The following is a 14,849-nucleotide window of genomic DNA, read 5'->3' on the forward strand; positions in this document are numbered from 1 at the left end:
CCGGTCTGGCTCTAAATCATCGCCTTGGCAACGCCACTTCCCATGGTCCACAAAGCTTTGGACAGCCAGTCTCTATTTTGCCGTTGTCTCCTATTCATTGGCCAATAGGATACAGAAGCCCGTGACCCTGCTCGTCCCAGCTTTGTTTTGTCCAAACTCTTTTGTGTAAAGAGGAAAACCCGGATTTTGAGGCATGCTCTGGGCTGGGCTGGCACAGCGCACTGCAAAATAAATCACAGCTCCTGGATTTTAGAGCAGCTGGACAGGAGTGCTTTTAATGAACAGGCACGTCTGGCCAAAACAGGACTGGGATGGGATGGGGTCATCCTTTTAGAATGCTGATGTTGGGGGGACAATACCTCTTTTCTGTTTTTATACATCATGAGTTCCCTTCCCTTTCAGGCAGCTGCTGAGATGAAGGTGTTCCTGCAGCAAACATTCTACTCACATCCATGTACTAACTGCACAGATTGGGCAAAGCCTGTGTCTTTCCAATCTGCATGCACACAAGGCTGATTTGTCATTAATTCTGCAAAAGTCAGGAGAGGAGTTTTAATTTAATAAAATGAATTAAAATTTAAACTCAACACAAGTTTATGGGGAACAATTTCATCTGCATTGAGCAAGCCTTGACCAACAAGTTGCAAAGGGGAAAAGGGCTAACATTTACTAAGAACCCACTATGTGCAAGGCTCACTAAATTCTCACAACAACCCTATGAAGCAAGTACTATTTTTGCCTCACCCTCACCCCTTCTGGGAATTGTATCAAGTGGTGGTGGTGGTGGTGGTGGGTGTTGATGTTGGCAAGCAGCAGGAAAGGGTTTCAAAGGCAATGCCCCAGCTGCATGCCACTTAACTGTCCTAGGATTATCCCTGGATAAGTGGGTAAAACCAACAAGACTTTGATGGCCAAGAGTACCAGCATGACTTTCCACAAGCACTTAGGGAAACACACTGTATAACCCCATCAAATTATGTTGAACTAAACTACATGCCTAGGTTGCAGGATAAGGTTGGTTCGATCACTTATGTCTTGTGATAACACCATGATTTTTGAAGACCTGTATCTTTGTTAATTTTGGCTGCTATAACAGAATACCATAGCCTGGGTGACTTAAATAACAGAAATTTATTTTTCACAGTTGTAGAGACTGGGAAGTCCAAGATCAAGGTGCTGGCAGATCCAGTATCTGAAGAGGACACTCTTCTTGGTTTGTAGATGACCATCTTCTTGCTGTGTCCTCACCTGGCTGAGAGAAAAATCTTATTAATTCTTAATCTCCCAATGTGTTTTTTCTTATAGTAGTATCAGCTCATTCATGAGGGCTCCATTCTTATGATTAATTACCTCTCAAGGCCCCATTGCCTAATACTATCACATTGGGAGATAGGATGTCAACATATGAATTTTGGGAGGACACAAACATTTAGTCCATCACAATCTGGTTTCGATGTCTCGAAGGATATCAGATTCATCAAAAGGGATTGAGTACCTGAGTATAGATGCATGCATGTGACCTGAATTTTTGTTTTGTCTGGCTGGTAACAGCTTAGGAGTTGGGGCAGGGGACGCGATCTTCCTCTGTAGAAAACTTTTACACCCAAGAGGCAGTAGGTTATAGTGGTTACAAGCACAGATTTTGGATTCAGGCTGAGGTTTATCATCCAAATTCTACTTATTTCTTGTGTGACATTAGGCAAGTTACTTAACCTCTTGATGCTTCAGTTTCCTCATCTATGAAATGGGGATGATAAATATGGTGCTTACCTCCCACAGAAGTTGTGAAGATTAAATGGGTTAATAGATAGAAAGCATTCAAAGCAGTGCCTGGCATTTAACAAACACTTTACAAGTATTTGCTGTTATTGATGTTATGGCACCTGTGTTGGTTTGCTAGTGCTGCCATAACAAAGCAACACAAACTGGTTGGCTTAAACGGTAGAAATTTGTTTTCTCACGGTTCTGGAGGCTCAAAGTCTGAGATGAAGGTTGGGTTTCTTCTGCAGGCTGTGAGGGGAGGATCTGTTCTAGGCCTCTCTCCTTGGCTTGTGGATGACTGTCTTCCCTCTGTGCATGTTTCTGTGTCCATATTTCTTCTTCTTATAAGGACACTAGCTATATTGGATCTGGGCCTACTCTAATGACCTTATTTTACCTTAATTACCTCTTTAAAGACCCTATCTCCAAATAAGGTCACATTCTGAGGTACTGGGGGTTGGGACTTAAGCATATGAATTTTTGAGGGGCACAATTCAGCCCATAACAGAGTCTAAACAAGGTTCTCAGTGAAAGTCACTTTTAGGGTAAATTTTATTCTTACAAAGTTGCCTGTTTTTTTTCTTTTTTTGAGTAATCAATGTAAATTTTCTGCCTTTCTCATGTTACCTCCTACGTATAGACTTTTTAAAAAGCCACATAAGTATCCTTGGTTGAAGTTCTATGGATGCTGAATAGGATGAATTCAATAGTACCTTTCCCCAAGGGAAAATCCAAGGAATTGTAAGTCAAACGGTAACTCAATACCTAAATTCAGGGCAGGATCATTATAATACGCTTAAGCTTTTCTTGGTGGATTCAACTTTATTATTTTATTGTGGATAACATATCTTGAGCGGTCACTTTTTCAATGGACTGTGATTAGTTAGAAAATGCCATGTCAATCAAGTCCTGAAATGCTGCTGGATGGCATGAAGAGGTACCACTGTGTGTGAGCTGGAACTAGTCTGGAATGGCTGAGTACTGGTGGAATTCACTTGAGGTTTGACTGTCTATAGGTCAGTCACTCTCAGGCAGGCCATGTGTGTTAGGTAAGATTCTTTGGGTGGCAAATATCAGAAACCAGTTCCAGCCAGCTTAAGCAGAAAAAGGACTATACTGGGAAGATACTGGGACAACTCACTGAGTCTCAGAAATCCCTGAATTCCCAGGTCTCAGGGAGGCTGAGGACCAGGGCAGGAATTCTAGGCCTGTGGTAGGTCTTTTCCATTTGCCCCTTCAGTCCAATTTCTACCCTTCTCATCCTGCTCTGTGCTTCTGTGGACTATATCAATGGGCTCTGTGGACTGTATTAGTGGGTTCTATAAACTATATCAATGAGCTCTATGAACTATATCAATGGCTTCTATGGACTGTATCAAGGGACTCTATGAGCTATATTGATGGGCTCTATTGATGGGCTCTATGGACTATATCGATGGGATCTATAGACTATATCAGTGGGCTCTATGGACTATATAAATGGGCTCCTGTTCCCTTGACTTCTGGTTGGGTTTGGCCAATGGCATATCCTGTCAGGAGATCAGAGCAAGAAAGGAGAGTGAGGTCAGGGTGTTCTTCTCTCTAGCTCGTATCTTGGGGAATGCCTTGAGCTGGCTAAGTCCCTTGGCCAGCAGGCACAAGTCATCTCAAGATGGCCTTCTCTACATGACTTTCTCCTTCCAAGTTCTAGTAACCACTCCTGCCTTTCATCTGTTTGGTCTTAGATGTGGTAACAGCTCTGTTTTGACCACCTCCAGGGGACTGCACTACCCCTTGTGGTTTCCCTACACCTTGACTAGTGCTGTGCTGGACCACGTTGAAGCTTGAGGCAAAAGGACATATTCATAATACTGATCCTGTCTTTATTTAAGATGTTGGTATTTTGTTCATCATAGATTTTTTTTTGCTTTAATTTTGATTTTTAAACCATTACTTTAAAATATTATTTATCTTGCTTAATCAGATTTTGGTGCCCCCCTAAATTTTGTACCTGAGACCAGTGCCTCACTCATTTTACACTTACTTTACCTCATTCACTTTACCCCAACCCTGCATTACATTTTTGTAAATTTTCCCCTTATAAAACCCTCTTCTCTGAGCAAGTGATTTGTATCCTGATAGGACCCTGACTGATATAGACACCTTCTTTCAAAAGCATAGATTGTAAATCATTGGCTTTCAGGCAGTATTTTACCAAAGACATGATTTATTTGATCAGTACAGTTTTAAAATTTGGTTGACAACTTAAAAAAGTTGGAAGATCTTCACATAAAAATGTAGATTTCTGGTTTCTCTTGAAAAGAAAGTCAAACAATTTGGCAACAATTGGCTGGAGCTGAGTAGCAGTTGCCCCTTTATACTGGGCGTGTCTCTCCTGATGGACACAGTCCCCACCACTCCCTGTTATCCCCCCCAAACACAGGCTTAGTGTTAGTTGCCATTTATGATCACAGTGGTGCTGTTGTTTTTATCATACTTGGCCTGCTTGCCCAGCTAATCCTGTAGGGTACTGATTTTGAGACACCTGCTCTGGCTCTGTGCTGATATAAGACTCTATTTCCAACTCCCAACCCCTGCATCTTCCAGTTCAAGTATGACATTCCCAGAAGATTGGATCAGATTGGCTACACTTGAGGCAGGTAGCCACCTTGGTACCACGCAACTCTGACCAGAGGACAGGATCTTGTGGTTCAGTACCTGCTGGGGGCTCATCCCTGAAGATGGAGAGTGGAGACTTCCCGAGAAGAGGAATTGCTTCCAGAGAAGAGGGACCTGCTACACTGCGGTACTGGCTCTTAAACCAAAGTAATATTGCACATGTTTTATATTTTACTTAATCTTTAATTGTTCAGAGTAAACACCCAACAATGTCCTGTTGGGTGAATCCTGCAGATTAAATGCTTCCACGTGCAAAAATGGCAAAAATGAATGCAATTTGAAATTTATTCTTTATGTAAGCGGTGTCCGTGAGAAGGGAGTGGGGATTTGTTCATGAGCCACAGGCTTGTGCTCCAAAATTCCATGTAAAATAGATCTGTTGTGGTCTAATTTGAGGCTGACGGTCTAACACAGCTCTTGCACATCAGAAATCCCAGGCTAAGAATGGCAAACATGTGTACCCATTATTCTATCTCTTGCCTGGCCCGTGGCAGACATCGCTAAGATGCTGCAGTAGTCCTTACTGCTAAGCTTCAGAATCCTTCTCAACACAGCTTTTCAGGAAGCCAGCATTAACTAAGCAGGTAGCAGATGAAAAAAACCCACTTGCCACTGCTGCCCAAGAGGCATCCTGGGTGACTTATCATGGGGCCATCTTGAGCTACTGGAGCCAGCATTTTATTGTCATGTCTGAAAGTTTGGATGGAGACTGCTGTTCCGAGCAGATTAGAGGCAGGACGCTCTCAAGTCATCAAGGTAACTTGGCCATCTGTGTTCTTGTTACAAATCCAAGGAATCCAGCCTAAGCCCTCTCCTCTAAGAAGTCTCAAACAGACAAAGGGCTACTTCTTATTTAGTTTAAGGCAGGTAAGTGATTCTGTTGCGTCACAGTTGGAAGGTGGGTGAGTGAGCAGCCACAGGCCTCTGCAGTCAGACAGGCCCTAAGGGAATCTTCAAAAGGTCCATTTCTTCCTGGGTCCTGGGCAGGGGCCAGCCAAGGAAAAGCCTTCAGAGAAGCCTGATTCCTTCCCTCCCAGTGTCTCGGGCCTCCATCCACAGCAGTGTGGTGGTTGACAGAGCTGGCAGGCTTCCAGACACAAACACTGCCCAGTCGGTCATGAAGCCAAACCTGATCCCCTTGTTCATTCCCTCGTGCTTCCTCCCTGCTTCCTGACAGTTAAGTAAATAATCAAATGTAGATTGGTTTTGTTTGAAGGAAAGCCTCAGAATTAAACATTTGGTCCCCCTCAGGACATTTGTGTGTCCTATTAGTTAGGGGTCACCTCTTGACTTCATTGATCCTCGCTTGCGCCAGCCACTCTCCACTCCTCACCTTTGAGAAAGGCTCTGGAACACATGGGCGTGAGGAGACCCGTGCTGCCTCCATCAGGCTGGGTGCCCTGCTCAAATGCCCTTGCCTCTCTGGGCCTCAGCCACCTCATTTTTAAAATGTGGGGTTTGGGATTGGTAACTAAGTTCCCTTTTAGCTCTCATAGCTATCAGTCTAGCTCTGAGCTATCATTCTAAGCTCTGACCCTCTCAATCACTTAATAATAATAATGAACAATTATTGAGACTGACTGTGTGCTTGGGATGGCGCTAAGAGTTTTATTTCATTCTCACAGAGATAGGTTGAGGTCATTACTAACGTTATCCCATCTATCAGTAAATATTCAGTTCAGCTGCTTACATAGAAATGTCCTAAACAATAATCGCTTACATAAGATACAAGTTTATTTTTCTCCCATGTAAAAAAATAAAACTGGGGCCGCCCCGGTGGCGCAGCAGTTAAGTGAGTGCGCTCCACTGTCGTGGCCCGGGGTTCTCAGGTTCGGATCCCGGGCGTGCACCGACGCGCCACTTGTCAAGCCATGCTGTGGTGGCATGCCATATAAAGTAGAAGAAGATGGGCACGGATGTTAGCCCAGGGCCAATCTTCCTCAGCAAAAAGAGGAGGATTGGCATCGGATGTTAGCTCAAGGCTAATCTTCCTCACACACACACAAAAATAATAATAAAAAATAAATAAATAAAACAAAACATCTGGAAGTAAGCCAGGCCGCTATTGACATGGTGGCTCCATGGTGTCATCAAGATGTCTATCTTTCTGCTCCACCATCCTCAGCACATGGCTTCAAGGTCACTTCAAGGTCTAAGGTAGCTGCAATAGCTACGATCATCACATCTCTGTTTCAGGGAGCAGGAAGCAGGAAGAGAGGGGGAAAGGGCCACCTTTTTTCGTTCCTAGAAATCCCAGCTGTACTTCTGCTTACATTTCATTGGTCGGGACTTAGTTATATGTTTATACCTAGCTCAAGGGAGGCTGGGAAATAGTCTCACTGATTCCCAGTCAGCCATGTAAACATTTGAGTTCTGCTATAAGGAAGAAGATGAGAGTGGATACTGGAGTAAATTTTAAGTTTCCTCACATCATGTTTGACCAGCGAGGAAGCAGGGCACAGGGTGGATAAAGTCCTAAGATACACAGTTGATCAGTGATTGAGGCAGGATGTGGACCCGGCCCATCTGCATCCAGAGCCTGTGCTCTTACGTGCTGTGCTATTAGATCTTCCCGGAGTTCCCTTGCTGCTGCTTTCTCCTTCTTGTCAGAAGCTTCCTGCAGTCTCCGGCTCTAGGCTTTAGTTCTCTTTCTATATCAGGAAAGGCTCTTATTGAGGCTTCATGTTCAGTCACCTCCAAAATGCAGGAAAGTTAGGCAGGGCTGTGAGCCCGAGGCCAGACTGCCCTTCAGCAGGGGTCTTCCTGTCACCAGTGGAAGGCACTGTACCCCAGTGGAGTCAGTTTCCTCTGCATCCTCCTCTGGTCCCCAGGCCCAGCTCTCACTGCAGTTGTCGTTGGTCCCTCCCCATTTCTGCATCCCTTGGCTCCCTCCTTGGTATCCTAAATGCCTTATGGTGCCCTCAATTCCCGTCTTTGCCAAATCCTGGAATAAATTAGTATCTTTCTTCTTGGAGTGTTCATATTTAAGAAAATGAAGGAGTAACTTTCTTACTATAAAATTTCAAGTGGCAGGTTTTTTTTTTTTTCCTCCTTTTTGGAAGTGGGAGGTCCTTCCCAAGTAAGCCCTTAAAACCGGGCTACAAGGGCATGATCTCTGTTGACTCCTCCAGTTTGGCTTGTCACCAAGGCCACTGCCAGGATCTGCCATCTCCTCGTCCCTTCTTGTCCAGTCAGTGTGGTCTAAGATCTAGACACTCAAGGTGTGTTAGGGACCTGCAGAGCACTGGCCCAGGAAAACTGAGATGTAGACTTTCTAATGAGTGATTATGAACTGAAGAAATTCACCTAAGAGTTTGCTTATTAAATGCATTGCTTGTTTTCGAAGAAACTGGATTGAGAAAAAGAGAGCAAGTAAAAATCAGGTACTGACATAAAGAATTGCCATTTTTGGCCCAGCCACGGACCTTGTATCTATCCAGTGCATCATGCAAATGTCAACAGTTCATTGACTGATTGATATATGAGAAGGGAGAACCAGACGACAGCAGATAAAAATTCTCATGCTTAGATTTCTTCTTAAGATTCTCTTGAAAATTTACCCAAATCAGTGCACTTAAGTCTCCAAATGGCTTTTGCAAATCAGATAAGCTTTGCGTTTTGGGTTCGTATAATTGGCCAGTTTTGCTAAGTGACTGCCAAAAGCACCATTGTCTAAACAACTATTTTAGTTTAAGGATACAATCTAGGTTTAAAAGCCAACACGTGACTCACTTTGAGATTGTCAAAAGCTCAGAGGTGAGAGCTGCTGTGCTCTCAATCTTTATTTTTATAGCTTATAGTAGTTCAGACACCTGGAAGAATAACAGAGCTATTTATTTCTCTGAGCCCAGGCTTAAATTGTGGAGAACCTCAAAAGAATTTCACACTTGGCGCTTTTGAAATGCCTCCCCCCCCCCACCCCCCGGCTCGAGTTCTTCGTGAACAGAGAGGTTCATGAAGAGATTTTTACATAAGTAAGCAGCATGATGTAGTGTGGGCTGTAGGACCTGACCACCTGGGTTCAGATCTAACATTTACCAGCTCTGTAAGGCAGGGGAAATAACCTACTATCTTTGCAGGGCTGCCATGGTTACTGAGTTAGTACAAGTAAAGGCTCAGAATAGTGGCTGACATGTGGTAAGTGCTATGTAAGCACTTGTTGTTACTGTGTCTTCCTACAATACCTAAACATCTACAATACCTACAATAAATACCCTTTTTATCTTACAAATGAGGACATGGAGACCTAGAGAGGTTCAAGGCCTGTCTGCGTGGCCAGGCTGGGGACCTTCCTTGCCCTCCCTGCTCTCCTGGGGGCAGCTCTGTGCTGAGTCAGCACCCACCCAGCAGCTGTGTGGGAATTCTTTTCCTCCCACTCCATTTCACACAAATGCCCTCGGGGACCCAGGTGAGGGTCAATGACAAGAACAGAATCGGAGATTGAATCAGATCCTGAGTTTTCTTTGTACATTGATATTTCCCCTCACCCCCACTCAAAGTCATTTCCACCTTTTCACTCCTGGCCAGGCATGTATGGTCTAGGATGTTGCTGGAAACCAAGCTGGGCTGTGACACCTGAGAGACTAGAACTGCTGCCTCAGCTGCTATTAACAGCAGAACAGTTTTAAGTGACTAAAATCAAAGCTACTCCTTCCCCAGGGTTTTGATAATTCCTCCTGCCAATTATAGCACTTTGCTGAGATTAACTAATTAATCCTCACCATATACCCAAGAGATGAAATTAAAGATAATTCTTTCACACACACAAAGCACCTTTTATCTAAGGATTACTAACACGGATGCATTTGTCTCCCCTGACAACATTGCAAGTTTCAAAGATGACAAGGAAAATCATTACCATTTCAAGAACTGGGAACAAAGAGAACTCCCCCTCCAGGACACAGAGGAGGAGATGGGGGTCGCCGAACAGTCAACAACGTGTTGGCAAGAATAGCACTGGAGTGCACCTGAGTTTGTGGGGTCCAAATGGGAACTTCCAGGTGGGACAATTACCTCTGTCTGCTCACCTTTCTTCATGTTGTTCACAATTCCCCAGGGATCATAGATAAGGAACAAGAGATGGTTCCATGGGGGTATTCAAGCCTATGCTTGGCTTCCTCAGGAACCTCCCATTTCTACTCTCTCACTTGTCTCCAGAATGCTGGTTCCTCATCACCTCTATTTTCCAAAGTTCTATTTGTGATTGAGATGAAATGGAGCCAATGGCTAAATGCTATGGGGAGGAGAGAATCTGAAAAAGACATTACAAACTGAGGACCTCAAAGGCGAGAGGAGGAAAGCGGAGTGGGAGACACAGAAGTCAGTCTGCCAAAGCTCTGGAAACAGCATTTGGGATAAAAGAAGAGAAAAGAGCTGTCTGTAATACATGACCCCATGATAGGTTTGCTATGATTTCTTTGTAATTCCTTTGGCAGTGGATTAATTTTACTTGTCTTGGCAGCACAGACAGCTGCTACTGAGCTGCAGCCGAGGCTGGGAACTGCTTCATCCCATGTTACGTCACGCGTGCTCCGTGACGAAGGAGACACAAATAGTCACTCCAGAGTTAGTACAAGTAAAGGCTCAGAATAGTTTTTCTTCTAAAGGCCAAGCAATTGTTTTTCTTCTAAGCCTCAGATTATTGGTACAGAAACAACACTCCTGGAAACAATGTGCTGGTTTTCCTTCCTGATGACAGCTGTGACTCTGGAGCTCAGAGCCCTGGACCCGCAGGATCCAGCGCCCCTGAGATTGCTGCAGCTCCCTCCAGGCCTCTGAGGAGCAGGGGTGTCAGAAGGAGGGGCTCTTGCTTATCTCTAAATTCAAGAAAGAGAAAGTGAGTAAGAACTTTACATTTACAGGGATTTAAAAGAAACTCTCGTAGGTGCATGACCTTATTTAAGCCTTATGACAAGCATATGAGGCTAGACAGTGAACGGACACGCCTCTTAGTTTGCCAGTCCAGCAGCCCTTTCTTTGGGAAACTGACTTGTCTCCTATCATTGCATTCTGATGGGGCTGCCAGTTACAGAACTGTCCCACCTTTCCAATCTCTTCTGTCCCCTACTCCCAAGGTTGAACATATGGCTCTAGCTAGGCTGCTGGGCTCTTTATGCTAGAGATTTGAATTTTGTCGGGAAATTCCCTGGGGGAGAAAGACGTTGGAGCTGTGTAAAGAGAAAAGCTGTGGACTCTTGTTACCAGGATCCCCAGGATGGCCCAAAGCCTGACTCCCTGGGAATCAGAATTAGATTTAACAAGGCCCGGGGAATTCCCTGACTCTTCCTTCCATCCTGTGAGTTATTTTAGTTTCCTTCCAGTAAAATTGTCTTGAGTTTATGTTAGCTAGAGTTTACCAAAGAAGCCCAAATTATAAAAACTCTCTATTTTCAAATAGCTAGGGGTCAAGGCCAGGTCTTCTTATCTCAAGTCAGTGACTTTTCATCACACCAAGTAATTGCAAAGTTGCACAGCAACTTTAAGGAAGGCGGGAGAACTGAGAAGTGGAGCAATGCCAGCTATGAAGCTTTTTTGTAAACCCATGAGTCTGTGCATCTTTCCCAATAGCATCACACTGGGCTCCACCTCTGGGAATAAACTTCGAGTTTAATTGCAGTTGTGTAGCTGGTATATACTCTTATTCCCCCACAACCGACATGGTCAGGCCACCTGTCTCTTAAATTTTGTTCTTGTTATATTTTTGTGGCATGTGTCTTTGCTGGTAGGCTGATTCTTAAGTGTATTTGCCTAGGGGTCTATCTTTGTGTTTTCTAGACCCTATTGATTCAGCGAACAATCAGAAGTAGCTGGTATAGATCAGATGCACAGGAAGTGAGGTTGGTGGATGTAGTTAGTAAAAATTTTGGCAGGTAGGAGAAATCTTTTCAGGGTAGTATGTATGCTAAAACATATGATCCTGCTTTTTACTACTTCATACCAAGTAAAATTTCAGAATCTGTACTTATGGAAACATATAATCCCATGTTAAAGAACAAGGCCCTCTCTCCCTCTTGAGACTATCCTTGTACTTTCTGCAATGGCATTAAATTAAGGATGGAGGATCTCTTTTGTGAGCTAGATCTCTTCTAGTAAAACTAAGAAGTAGCAAACTCCTGAACTATGAAACTCTTTAGAGCATTTCTAGACCAGGACTGGAGTCAGAAATGATCCTAAGACTTTTGAAGTTTCTTATGGGTAGTAGTTGAATGGCTGAGGGAATGGATGAATGGAGTCAAGAGTGGGGGCAATCCTAGAAGCCGAGAGTGCTGGGTCTGAAAGGGGGCCTGGTGATCACTCAGTACAACCCTGCATTAGTTATCTATGACTGCGTAACAGATCACTCCAAATCTTAGGGGCTTAAGACAATCACCCGTTTTTTCTCATACTTTCTGTGGGTCAGGAGTTCAGAGCAACTGGGTTGGGTGCTCTCAGCTAGGGGTCTCTTATATGGTTGCAGTCAGATGTTACCTGGGCTGTAGTCATCTGGAGACTTGACTGGGGCTGAAGATCTGATTCTCAGCTGGCTCACTCACAGGGCTGGCAAGTTGGTGTTGGCTGTTGGTGGGAAGGTTCAGTTCCTCTCCGCCTGGGCCTCTTCACAGAGCTGTATGAGTGTCCTCCATCATGGCGAATGGCTTCCCCTAGAACACACGATGCAAGAGAACAAGGCAGAAACCACAATGCCTTTTATGACCTAGCTTTGGAAATCACACTATAACTAAGGGAGGAAACTACACAAAGGTGTGTATACCAGAGGCCAGGATCATTGGGACTAAATTGGATCCTAACACCAACCCCTTCTCTTAAAACACAATTTTAAAATTTATCATGAAATATTTTCAGACATATAAAAATGATAAAAAAATAAAATGGATACTTATGTACCTACCACTCAGTTCAATAAATAAAATATTATCAATTCAGTTGATATCCCCTGTGCACTCACCCTGATCACATCTCCCCCCTCCCCAGTCCCACTGCCCTTAGGAAACTAGTAGTCTGAATTCTGCATTTATCCTTCCACGCATTCTTTTGTATTTCCACCACAAATTCATGTATCACTAAATAATATGTGGAGTTGTTTGGTATATTTTCAAACTTTATGTATGGCATCATCCTGTATGATTCTTTTGCAGCCTGCTCTTTTTATTCAGAGTTACGTTTGTGAGATACATCTATATTAACCTGCGTAGCTCTAATTCATGTATTTTAGTGACTGTATAGCATTCCATTGTGTTAACATCATAATTTGTTTATTCATTCTCCAGCTGATGGACCTTCAGGTTGCTTATAGTTTTTTTGTCTTTGCTATTGCACACAATGTTGTTATGAGTGTTCTTGCATGCTCTCTGGGGACCCAGGTGCAAGAGTTTTTCCAGGGTGTAAATCTAAAGGTAGAATGGATAGATCATGCGATATGTGCATTTCAACTTTACTCAATAGTGTCAAATTCTCTAAAATAGTTGCGTTAATTTATACTGCTACCAGCAATGATTGAGTTTCCCTGCTCTTTATTCTAGTATTGTAAATTAAAAATTTCATGCAAAGCTGATGGACGTGAAACAGTATCTATTCGTGGTTTTAATTTGCCTTTTCCTGACTCCTCATGGGGCTGATTATATTTTTCACATGCATATTGGCCACTTGGGTGTCTTCTTCTGAGCACTGTTTACATCTTTTGCCACTTTTTCTAAGTTATTTCTCTTTTTCTTATTGATTTGAAAGAATTCTTCATAAATTCTGGATACTACATTTTGTCAGTTATATACGTTGCTAACATTTTTTTCCTGTCTAATGCTGATCTTTTTTGACCTTTTTGTTGTCTTTGTTGAGTAGAGTTTTTAAGTTAACGTAATACATGGATCAGTCTTTTCCTTTCTGGTGCGTTTCATGTGGCAGAGACTGCGAGCTGTCCACTAACATCTGGGTCTCCTTCCTTTTCTAGTAAAAGAGTTGTGGCTGGTTGTACTGTGGAGGGCATCTAAAAGTGATATGTGTAATGCTTGCTTCACTTGCTTCAGAGGAAGTCTTTGTTTCTAGATGTCCACTCTAGAAACAGCAGCAGGCCAGAATCGCGGGAACTGGAGAACGTGGGAAGCCTGTCACTGAAGTCGGCAGAACTGCTCTCAGGCTGGCTCTGCCACTGCCTGTGACTCAGTCATAGTAGCTTAGCCTACTGAGATCATGAAGGTATTTTCTATGTTTTCTTTCAAAAGTTTTGAAGTTTTCCTTTTCACAGTTAGATCTTTAACCTGCGTGGCACTGACTTTTATCATGGTCACAAATTATATAATTTTTTTTCATATGGATAACCAACTGTTCCGAAGGCCAATATTTTTCTTTTTCTCGTTGCCCGGGTGAATGAAGTCCAGAGAGGTTAAGAGACTCCATCAAGCTCATACAGCTAATCGTTGAGTTATAGGCTGTGTGAAGAGCTAGCATTTATAATAGTCTTCTCTAAAGCCCTACAAAGGAGGAAGTATCGTTATTATTCCAATTTTACCTATGACAAAACCAATGCTACGCTGCCTGGGCAAGTATGTCGTCTCCATGCCCTGGCTCCTCCCACTGTGCCCTTTCACTCTGTTACTGTACCATAAGAGGGAAAATTCAGCCTAATCAAATCCAACAAATATTTATTAAGCATCTCCAATATGCTAAGCGCAAGCCAAAATGAGGAAGACACAGCGACACAGCCTCTGGTCTGAGGAGCTTACGATCTGCAAGGCAGAGTCGCATAAGTGTCAGAGGGGGTGTGTGTGTGCACACATTCCACTCATCGTATCAGGAAAATCCTCATAATACTTGAGATTCCATTGGGCAGCCTGGGGGAAGGGCTTTCTAGGGGCAAGGAGCAGTTTCAACAAAAGCACACAAGCTGGAAAGCACAGATGTGTTTAGGGCACAGCCAGAGGTTGAGTTTTATCGGAGCAAGTTCAGATGAGAGGTTGTGGGAGATAGTGCTGGACCGGTCCAGGCTGGATCTTTCACCCAGCTGTTTCTGTGAAAGAGCAGTAATGGCGACCAGAGGTGTGGGGGCTGCGGGTTACAGGGACTGCAGGGGAAAAACTTGCGGGGGTCAGTTAAAATCATTCTTGCTTTAACTATCTTTTAAAATGTTAGTGCATAGTCTGTATCACTGTATTCTGGTAGGATTTCTGAACTTTGTAGAACCTCATATGAAAGGCAATTAAGGAGGTTGCAAAAAATGTTATTATCTTCGGATTTCTCCTCCAGAGCAACCTTCCCCTCTTGTGGGGCTGGCATAGTGTGTACGTGTGTTTACAGACCCTGCGAGTCATAGCTCTAAGTCTCTAGCTTGATGTCAACTACTTTCGGCAGAATTTCTTAGCCTTCTCTGAATTTCTCCACCAATTCATGCTTATACACTTCTTAACGTGACCAGTCTTCTCCAAAAATACTTCAGGGAT

Source organism: Diceros bicornis, chromosome 10 (genome assembly GCF_020826845.1).
Source record: "Diceros bicornis minor isolate mBicDic1 chromosome 10, mDicBic1.mat.cur, whole genome shotgun sequence".
Lineage (NCBI taxonomy): Eukaryota > Metazoa > Chordata > Mammalia > Perissodactyla > Rhinocerotidae > Diceros > Diceros bicornis.